Here is an 11,632-nt window from a genome sequence, read left to right as displayed (position 1 = left end):
ATTCTCCTTGAGTGGATTTTCAAAATATCCCATCGAGACTACAAGAAGATGTGAAATAAAAATCATGAGACGCTGGCTAAGAGTAAATCATGAAAACTGAATCAGAGCACATTATTTACAGAATTTTCAGATTTACAATTTCAGCTACAAAGTTGTTTTACCCAAAAAATCTACTGCTGTAATATTATCAAACAACTAAATGATGGGCATAGAATCATGAAAAAAACAACTATTAATCCCATCACACAAGATCACAATGATTCAGGAGGTGAACACTACTTAAGGTGAACGTATTACATACCTCCTCGTTGGGATTTGGAAACTCAATCTTCCTGTCAATACGTCCAGGCCTTAGGAGTGCTGTATCCAGAATACCAATCCCATTTGTAGCCATCAGAAACTGTAAAAATTACGTATTGAGTTGTAATAAATAAGCACCAAGGAGAAATATCAAACTTTATGCTACAATATTAATCGATTTCCTACGAAGGCCCAACGCATCATAGAACTATTGAGCATACCTTGATCTTGTTTGATTCTTCAAATCCATCCAGCTAATTAAGCAGATCAAGCATGGTCCTTTGCACTTCAATATCACCATTACCAGTTCCACATTCCATACGAGCTGATCCAATACTGTCAATTTAGTCCATGAAAATGATTGAAGGCGCATGTTCCCTGTCCACGTTAAGAAACATGTACAACTTAAGTACGAGTGATAAAACTTCTTACAAAACTCAATAACATGATACATCACATGAGAGGCAATTTAATCAAACTAAATGGAATCCACGAGTCAGAATTAAAGATAAAACCATGTTTGAGGAAGCATGACTCACCCGTATGGAGGGTATGGAAACCCTTGTTTGTAGATGTATGAAACTGACTGAGTGTAAGTGGGTTTTGTGATGTACGGTCACGAAGACCCTGCACTCCACCGTAGTAAGGAGTTATTGCCCTCATGGTTCCTGTAAGAGTAAACCAAACAACAAGGTATATAAGCTTCGACGAAAATATATTTATTTTTTTCTTCAGTTTGTACCGATAAAGTACCTGGTTGAACCACAATTATTAATCATAGCAAATTTCATAAGCTTAAAGGCACAAATTAGTAAGAAAAGTGACTCCACCACCCAAACTCAAGGGTAATAAGTCATTTCCAAGGGAATAGAAACTGAAAAGTAAGAAAACAAAAATCACAAGGGTCTTGAAGAATTATACCGACTGGTTGCGGAGATTGCTGAGACCGGCCAAGCGAAGCTATACATTCCGCTCACCCATTAACCATCATTGCAACTTGTGTTCATAAGCAACATACACATCTTCAACTGCAGATACAACCTCACTGCAAATACCCATTCCAATTCCATTGCAACATCACCTGCAACACCAGCTTGCCATCACCATGGCAGACACCAAAATTGCACTTATACAAATGCCAGCAACAACAACTTCTTGTATTGCTCATCTGAATTCCATTGCACCCATTCTACACTGCCCTGGCAACTCAGTTTTCTTCAATTCATGGCACCAGCATCTCCAAGTACACACCAGTCCACCAGTTCAGTTCTAAATTCTCATCACTTCAATCACCATCCATGCAGACCTCCACCATTCCTCATACCAACAGGTCCAGTCCATCATCTTCTTCCATCTTTCAGTGTTGTTCTCACATGTAACAGCAGAAACAAACCAAACCCATCCTTCTTTCACTGCATACAACAACACAGCACCACCAGAAGCTAATCATAATAAATCACCACTACCATGTGGACTTCATCTTTGTTGTGAATTAACACCACCAACACATTGTTCTTCAGCTCTGCAATATTGCTTACAACTCACACATCATCACATTCTGGAGCTTCGCCTGTCCTAACCATACATCAAATTCACTCTATTTCGGTTTCACAAACTTAATCCTACTCTTGTTCTTGAGCTCATGACAAATCTACCTTCTCAGTAGATGTATCTTCTTCATCTTTTGTTCTTGACTAAACAAATATGAAACCCCCATCGATCTCAACTCCAAGCTAGTCCTCTTTCCCATAAAAACAATTGATATAAAACACAGCACCACCTTCTGCAATCAAATCCACTACCATCTCTTCTATCTCGGTTCAATTCATCAGCTCAAATTCATTCAAGGCATAAACCATATCGCAATCAAACCCTGGATTTTTTGTTCTTGGCTACAACAACAATCAAATCGAGAGAAACCCCCAACTTTACTCTCAAACCCTCACTCCTGAGAATCTTAAATTCTTCTCCTCTGATTCTTCACCATCTTTAATCTTGAGCTCACCTTTTTACTGATTTCAGAACTAACTTGAACCCAATCTTCAGTTTCCTTATAAACTTCGAAATCTAGTCATTAACAGACCCTTAAGCAATCTCCATCAAATCCACAGTATCATCTTAAAAAAACCCTAACTTCCCATGAATATCAACAACAACAAATATGCAAATTCATCCAGATTTGATCCCTAAATCGCATATTACAAATTAAAAGGGGTTCTGATATTGAATCAGTGAAAGAAGAAATCGGTAGCATATTACGAATTAAAGTTGGGTTTCGTTTGATTTAGGGTTTGTAGAAGGTGGATCTGAGGTATTCGATTGATGAGTTTCTGTGACTGAGGTTGTGATGTTTTTCACCGGAAATTGCAGATGAGAACTAATATGGGTCGATTCAATCAAGAAATGAAGATGAAGAAGAGGGATTGAGAGAAGAAGAGAGGTGTTCTTCGGGGGGAGGAAGAGGAGAGGAAGAAAGAGAGAAAGAGATAGAGTTCGAGTGGTTGAGGGAGGGTTTGGTGGGTGAATGAAAATGTTGGACGGACCAGATTTTGTTTGATCCACTCATACGGATTGGGAAAATAATTTCACGGTTGAGATTGTTTTTTGGGATGCTCATACGGATTAAGAAGCATGTGTGTTTCTCTTTGTGCTAATACGCACTCATGTATTCGGTTTTATTATCAACCTTCGACACGAAAAAATTCAAAAAAAATATGAATAAATTTAGCATATTGTTATCGACATTCTAATATAAAAAAATCCAAAAAATGTATCAGAATGAAGCTGAAAAATAAGAAATGAATTCGATAATTGGTGTGTTTCTTTGTGCTTTTGTGCTTTCTCTTTGTGCTTCCGGTTTGAATTTCGACTAGTTACATAGGTCATGAAGTAATTTCGACTAGTCATACAGGTCATGAAGTAGATTTAGTTCACATTAGTAGCATGATATATCATCGAAATAGATAAATATGAAGCTCAGTGTAGATTCAAACTTCAAATGTGGTATAACGACATACAAACTATGAACCAAGAAGCTCTGAGAGGGTTCTGACTTCAAACTTAGCATGATACATCATCAAAATCGATAAATATGAAGCTCAGTGTTGATTCGAACTTCAAATTTTGTATGACGACAAACAAACTATGAATCATGAAGCTTCAGGAGGGTTCTGACTTCAAACTTAGCATGATACATCATTGAAATCGATAAATATGAAGCTCGGTGCGATTCAAACTTCAAATTCGATATAACGACAAACAAACTATGAATCCCTAAACAAACCCTAAACTGTGAAACCTTCGGAATATTCGACGAAACCTTAAACAAACCCTATTTCTGCATATTGTATGCATACCAGGCTCCGAGATCGAAACCTCGCCGGGAGTGGACTACTCTAAGACAGAAACTTAGTAAGAACGACGAATCCCTCAATTTACAGGTAAGATTCCTTCGGAATATTCTACGAAACCTTAAAGAAACCCTATTTCTTCATATTGTATGCAAACCAGGCTCCGAGATCGAAACCTGGCCGCGAGTTGACTACTCTGAGTCAGAAACTTGGTAAGAACGACGAATCCATCCATTAACAAATAAGATTCCTTCGGAATATTCTACGAAACCTTAAACAAACCCTATTTGTGCATATTGTATGCATACCAGGCTCCGAGATCGAAACCTGGCCGGGAGTGGACTACTCTAAGTCAGAAACTTGGTAAGAACGACGAATTCATCCATTTACATGTAATATTCCTTCGGATTATTATATAAACCTTAAACAAACCATATTTCTGCATATTGTATCCATACCAGGCTCGAGATCGAAAGCTGGCCGCGAGTGGACTATTATAAGTCAGAAACTTAGTAAGAATGACGAATCCATCCATTTACAGGTAAGATTCCTTCGGAATATTCTACGAAACCTTAAAGAAACCCTATTTCTTCATATTATATGCAAACCAGGCTCCGAGATTGAAACCTAGCCGCGAGTTGACTACTCTGAGTCAGAAACTTGGTAAGAACGATGAATCCATCCATTTACATGTAAGATTCCTTCGGAATATTCTACGAAACCTTAAACAAACCATATTTCAGCATATTGTATGCATACCAGGCTCCGAGATCGAAACCTGGCCGCGAGTTGACTACTCTAAGTCAGAAACTTGGTAAGAACGACGAATCCATCCATTTACATGTAAGATTCCTTCGGAATATTCTACGAAACCTTAAACAAACAATATTTCAGCATATTGTATGCATACCAGGCTCCGAGATCGAAACCTGGCCGGGAGTGGACTACTCTAAGTCAGAAACTTGGTAAGAACGACGAATTCATCCATTTACATGTAAGATTCCTTCGGATTATTCTATAAACCTTAAACAAACCATATTTTTGCATATTGTATCCATACCAGGCTCCGAGATCGAAAGCTGGCCGCGAGTGGACTACTATAAGTCAGAAACTTAGTAAGAATGACGAATCCATCCATTTACAGGTAAGATTCCTTCGGAATATTCTACGAAACCTTAAAGAAACCCTATTTCTTCATATTATATGCAAACCAGGCTCCGAGATTGAAACCTAGCCGCGAGTTGAATACTCTGAGTCAGAAACTTGGTAAGAACGACGAATCCATCCACTTACATGTAAGATTCCTTCGGAATATTCTACGAAACCTTAAACAAACCATATTTCAGCATATTGTATGCATACCAGGCTCCGAGATCGAAACCTGGCCGGGAGTGGACTACTCTAAGTCAGAAACTTGGTAAGAACGACGAATTCATCCATTTACATGTAAGATTCCTTCGGAATATTCTACGGAACCTTAAACAACCCATATTTTTGCATATTGTATGCATATCAGGCTCCGAGATCGAAACCTGGCCGCGAGTTGACTACTATAAGCCAGGAACTTGGTAAGAATGACGAATCCATCCATTTACAGGTAAGATTCCTTCGGAATATTCTACAAAACCTTAAACAAACCCTATTTATGCATATTGTATGCATACTAGGATCCGAGATCAAAACCTCGCCGGGAGTGGACTACTCTAAGTCAGAAACTTAGTAAGAACGACGAATCCCTCAATTTACAGGTAAGATTCTTTCGGAATATTCTACAAAACCTTAAAGAAACCCTATTTCTTCATATTGTATGCAAACCAGGCTTTGAGATGGAAACCTAGTCGCGAGTTGACTACTTTGAGTCAGAAACTTGGTAAGAACGACGAATCCATCCATTTACAAATAAAATTCCTTCGGAATATTTTACGAAACCTTAAACAAACCTTATTTCTCCATATTGTATGCAAACCAGGCTCCGAGATCGAAACCTGGTCGTGAGTGGACTAATCTAAGTCGGAAACTTGGTAAGAACGACGAATCCATCCATTTACAAGTAAGATTCCTTCAGAATATTTTGCGGCTTAGTCACCTGAGCATTTTTTTTGGACATTATATTTTGTTTCATTACTCTTATAAAGGGTTGTCTTAAAATTAGTATATTAAAGAACCACAAACTTGACAGAACTTGTGATAGTGTAGGAATGGTTAGTGGTGTAGACTTTCATGCAGAGGTTGAGGATCAAATCCCCCCATCCTCATTTCTGCCAACGTTCTATATTTTTACTTCAACAACACTTATAAGTGTTGTTATGCATTTTTATTAAGAAAAAAAAAACAACCAAAACTTGTGAACGGTGAGGATGGTTGATGAGCTAGACTTCCATGCAGTAGATTCATGTTCGAATCTCCCTTCTAATCTCATTTTTTCCAACATTCTATATTTTTACTTCAACAACACTTATAAGTGTTGTTATACGTTTTTATTAAAAAAAAGAAAAAAAAACAAAACTTGTGAACTGTAAGGATGGTTGATGAGCCAGACTTCCAAGCAGTAGGTTCATGTTCGAATCTCCCCTCTAACACTATTTTTCATCATCATATTTTGGTGTTTTTCAACAACTCTTGTGAAAATTGTGATAGGCTTAGTCACTACCTTTATGGAACAGAGTTGTTATAGCTAAATGTCGTCACAACGTTTTTGCTTAAGGACTTGTCGTTTGTTTTCTTAGCGCAACACCTTGTTTCCTAAGGGTTGGCAGTGCTGATATACGACAACTCTTCCTTTGAAACCAGTTGTAAAACATATGACTTTCTACGATGTTTAGCGAAGAGTTGTAAATCTCCAGTTGTAGATGTATATTTTTCCCGTAGTGTTAGCATCCTTCTTCTTGTTTTCCTTGTACTCCTTTTTCTCTGCATCCGTCCATGACGATAGAGCTTCTGCCGACTCGGGTACCTTATAACCATCTTCTACAAAATCCCATAAATCTTGTGAAATGAATAATGTTTTCATTTGTAAACTCCAATAATCATAACTCCCACCATCAAAAATTGGAATTAGACTTTGGGCATAATTGAAACCTTGAATACTTTGGTTAATTGCCATGGGTAGAGTTTTAGGATTATTGGGTTAGGTTTGCTCTGATACCAAATTTGTTGGCGCAATGCGGAAATGTGATGGGTTTATGGAAATGAATTTAGGAAGAGAGGTTGGTTAATTGAAAGGTGAGGCTTATATTAATATGAAAATGAAAATATTACAAGAGGCTTGTGTAGCAACTTTGGCTTACACTAGTTGTTTACAAAGAGGCACTTTGGCTCTTACTCTAAACTCTAGCTCTCACTCTAACTCTTGTTTACTCACTTGAGTTTTTGATTGTTGTTGGATGATCCCAAATGAATCCATCCTATGCCTATTTATAGGCTTCATGACCAACTACTTACTTCTCTAGACAGTTCTATCTAGACTCTTCTTTACACTCTCAACTTAGATATTACAGGAAAATTTTAGAGAAAAGAATTCTCTAGATAATACTTGATGTAAAGAAGGCCTAGAAGATTCTAGTATTGGGCTTTACTTAGTGTAGATGATTATTTGGGCTTTACTTATTGGGTTTTCACAAATTATGTTTTTAACAAAAATTTTATGAGGCTCGCGGGTATTTGTTGGATGGATCTTCTTATGGTGACGCAGTGGCTTACCTAGCACGATTTTATGATCCTAACATGGAAGACGTTGAAGTACTACAATTGCTGAAACATTGCGTCAACCTCACTGCAGGGAGCGCAATAAGTGACTCTAAAGAAGATGCCCAAAAGGGAAAGTTTCATGCCCCCTATGTTGGTGGGTGGGTTCTCGGATCCATCATCCAAGATGGCATGCCATACCGCCATTGTGATTTGGGACAATGTGTCCCAACTCTCATATAGCTTGATGTGATTTTTCTTAAAACATAAACTTTTATAGACTCTACTTGTGATGAAGTTCAGGAGATGTAGACTCTTTCTGTGATGAAGTACATCTTTCTTCCAACTCTTTTAAGTTGGTTTCTTATTCTATCAAACTTTGTAAGCCTATATAAAGGTCTTTTGATTAGAGATTATATATTATTATTCAATAACATTATTATTATCTTGATTATCTATCCTAGGTTATTCGCTTCCTCGACCCTAATTTTTTTTTTCCTTAAAATTATATTATTTTTTCGTTTCAATGGAAGATAAACCACTTAACAAGGCAGATCTTGCTGAACTTAGAACTGTCATATAAAAAAAATAAACTTGAGACTATCCATCAGGAGTGAAATCTAGAGGAAGAGCAAGAGAAAAAGGTGGACTGAGGATAGAATGTTGAAGTCTAGTCAGAATCCTTATGGAACTCTACCTGAGTATAAGTTGAAAGCTGAAATTCCTATGTGGACAATAACCAGTTTCGAATAGAAAGGTATCAAGCAGTAAGTGTGATGCTCAGACCACACAGTTTCATCACTCTTGTTGATGCCACAGAGTCTGCCGACACCACCATCCCAATGAGCTTTAGGGATCTCCTTGCCACTCATTGATTCCTTCTTTAGTGCGGCAGTTAAGCATTAGGGATCAGCATGCTCCTTAATTTTCTGTACAGGATCAAGCACCTGTTTGGAAGAATCTGCCATAAAGTAAATTTACAAGGTAATACAGGAAATGGATGTACAACTGCATTGAGAGATTGATCCACGGAAAATAATCACACTTCTTTTTCATACAGAGATCCAAAATCTCCAGATTATTGCTCAGCTAAAAGCATCAAATCTGGCCGGTCTCCATAAGCAGTGCGTATGTGGTGCCAAACCTGATAAAAGCAAGAACTCATTCTTAGAATTTCTGGTTTACACGAGACTATGAGGAGCATTGCTGCCAAGTAATTTTTCATTCACAAAAAATAGGATTGCTCTAGAAAAACTTCTTAAGATCCACTGTAAGTGCCTATTGCTAACCTCAAATCAATGGTTCTAAAATCCAATGCACGAGATACCATTGCAGGATATCCAAGAATGTCATCATCATTAGCATTAGGGATTAGTGAGCTTGTTAGAGTAAATTGCAGAATGTTTTTTCCTAATGTTCAAGAATGGTACGGGGCAATACACAACGGCATTGTTTCATGACAATACCAGACATTGTTTTGACACGCCTTTCCTTTTTTACAACCACAGGTTTCCTCTATGAAACTTTGTCAGCCACACTTGTCACCCCGAAACAACAGATTTCTGCCTATCCTCTAAACAAGATAAATGTAGATAAAAATTAAAAAACAACGGCAACCAGGCCAAAACGGAGCTCATTGCCACTAAAATATACTACTTTTGCCAACTGAGAAGAGATGGGTTTCTATACATTATAGCATGGTATGAAAGACGGACTATTTATTTCATTCTTTGAATCCCAACTCGTAGCTATTTCTTTCTTTCTTTCTCCAACATTTGAAACACTAAATAGGTTACTTCATTTAACTTTTCTGCAACTCCGCAAAAATGAAGTAAAACTGAAGACTATTAAAGAAAAAAAAATTCTGAAGAAAAGAAATTCGCTATATACACTCGAAAAGAAAAGCACCTTTGTAGGCCCTGATGCACCTTGTATACTTCCTTACTAATAGAATGTCGCAATATCTTTTTCACCCACTCCGGTGGACCTTTATCCAACGCCTCGAGACACATTTCCTAATCCTGGTTTCAACATTAGTGGGTAGCTTTCTTGCAGGTTCCAAGACTTTTGCCCACTCTGGAATCGCATTGCTGCAGTAACAATTGTTTCAGCGGCATCAACTTCATCAATATATTCCATTGACCAAATATCATTTTCTCTCTTCAGGGACCCAGCCTCTGCAAGTAGATGAGAATCGAATAAGTTAGTGTTCCCCTAATAGTTGTCTATCATTATTACTTTATTAGAGGAAGAAACCCTTAAAGCGGAGAAACAATCTGGAATAAATAAACAAAAGGACAAGTAAAAGAGCCAAGTATAGTACTACAGCCATACAACATTAAGATTCTGATAGCCCATACGGCGACAAATCAGTATCTTCCCTGGACATCGATGGAGGTTACTACTGTAGGCCCTACTTGTAAGGTTTTTAGAGTGACTCTTGCATTTAGCAATATGTGGGATTATTTACCCTCACATCGAGCTGCTATGTAACTTTAAGTTATATCTTCTACACACTACTTCCTTGACTTTGCCTTTAACAACGACAAAGAAACAAAATATACGAGACAAGGCAAAAGGCATGAACATGAACAAGGCAACTAGATGTGATGCTGATATATCAAAAGAAATATGAAAAAATATTCTAACGTCAGACTTGCATCAATTTAAATTTTCTAGTTCTCACCTAGCAGCACAGCTTCAGATTATGGTATTCCGGCAATGGTCTTAAAAATACATGTGGAAGAGCAAAATATTTTGATTCATCGCGGTTCTTCTGCATGCTAGACTAGCTGTTAGCTCCCCAAGCATCTGATCCTAATCCAAAAATATTCATTTTATGTACGTACTCTAGATTTGAGATATGAATAAGTAAGACATTCCTGACTATGACAAAACAATAATTCACGAACTACCATTGTACACCCTACTAGGCTCTTATTGAGATACGGAAAACGTAATCTCAAGGAAACTAGACAGTAGATACACTGCATAATGAAAAAGGAACCAACTACAGAATACTCGTCGAGACTTCTGATTATCGATTTAATCTTTGAGAATAACTGATAATGTGCAACCAAAAAGCAATTGGATACCGATGGAAGTCATTTGACAGGGTAAGCTGATTGTATGTTGTATGGGCTGGGGTGATGGATTAATTATGGAGGCGTGGCGAAGTAGAGCCGCGGTGCCAGACAATACACATAATCATATTTACTAATGTGTAGCTTATTGAAACACAATCTTTTGGCATCACTAGTTGTTTTAAACATAAGTTACATTACTTTTCTCTTTGAATTAGGTTACAAGAAAAGGCTCATAATTGTCCAGACCACCAATACCTTGGGCTGAGTTGACTTCGTGCCCAAAAGGGTTTATGGGGAGGCCCAGGCAAAAAACACTCTCATTTACCGGTTAGAAGAAGCCTGAACATCATAGAGTGATGACAAACTTCATCAATGGAAGATGACAAAGTATGGCAATCAGATATTCCATATTATTATTACCAGATAACCTGAAAACTTAGAAACTCAAATTTGAACAGGAATAGCATAAGAAATAACCTAAATGATAGCTGGACAAAGAACAAAGTTGTGATCTAAACTTACCAGGCCATCTGCTTCAATTCCATCCACTCCAGCTATTGAGTCGCGAACCATCCCACCATCACCTTGTAAGCAATGGAACACCTTTATATTCTCACAAGATGAAACTTCTGAAGAATCCAGGTTGCTTTACATACATAAGCAGAATGTATCTACCGGCAAATTCAGGCCAAGTTAACTCATTAACTGGGAGCATATCAATCTTCAACTATCTTGAACTTGACAATGTGTCTGCGTCTTTCCTTCTCCCTCCCCTCGATTTTGACTCTCCAGCATCAAAGTTGGGATCGACAAGGGCAGCAACTTTTGTCTGTCAGTAAATTCAGCAAAGATCTATGTACCTTAGTCAAAGCCACCCCTGTGCACCTATATTAAGTATGAGAAGCTAGTTTAGCTTGTACAGCTTCTTTTTCAGACGCTGTATCCACTTTGATGAGCTTTGGTGAAAGATTCCGTAAAACTATAGAATTTGGTTTATCGCTTGGGGTTACATTATGGCCAACCACACCGTGACTACGATGCAACATGAGGTCTCTATTCTCCAGATTTTCCTTCTCAAGTTTCTCCATAAAAGATGAATCATGAAACAAGGGATTTATATCTCCTTCGAGCTCCTCAAAAGATAAGGTTTGCTTCAGGGCCAAGACGTCATTGAAACGCCAAAGTAGCTCATACACCTTAAAACTGAAAAAA

At 37.8% G+C, this 11,632-nt stretch overlaps 1 long non-coding RNA gene across 1 annotated transcript in view; it reads right to left on the bottom strand.

Annotated features, from left to right (window-relative positions):
* Positions 1 to 7,894: 7,894 nt before the first annotated feature.
* LOC113300307 overlaps positions 7,895 to 11,632 on the bottom strand; it is a 9,408-nt gene continuing 5,670 nt past the window's right edge. Inside the window, exons 5-7 of the long non-coding RNA XR_003335706.1 lie at positions 10,943 to 11,623; positions 9,243 to 9,511; positions 7,895 to 8,478 (exon numbers count right to left, since the gene is read on the bottom strand). This is a non-coding gene — a long non-coding RNA (uncharacterized LOC113300307). The remainder of the gene's footprint in view (positions 8,479 to 9,242; positions 9,512 to 10,942; positions 11,624 to 11,632) is intronic.

Source organism: Papaver somniferum, chromosome 7, assembly GCF_003573695.1.
Source record: "Papaver somniferum cultivar HN1 chromosome 7, ASM357369v1, whole genome shotgun sequence".
Classification (NCBI taxonomy): Eukaryota; Viridiplantae; Streptophyta; class Magnoliopsida; order Ranunculales; family Papaveraceae; genus Papaver; species Papaver somniferum.
The sequence above is the reverse complement of the archived record's forward strand: the minus strand, read 5'-3'. Positions and strand labels throughout refer to the sequence as shown.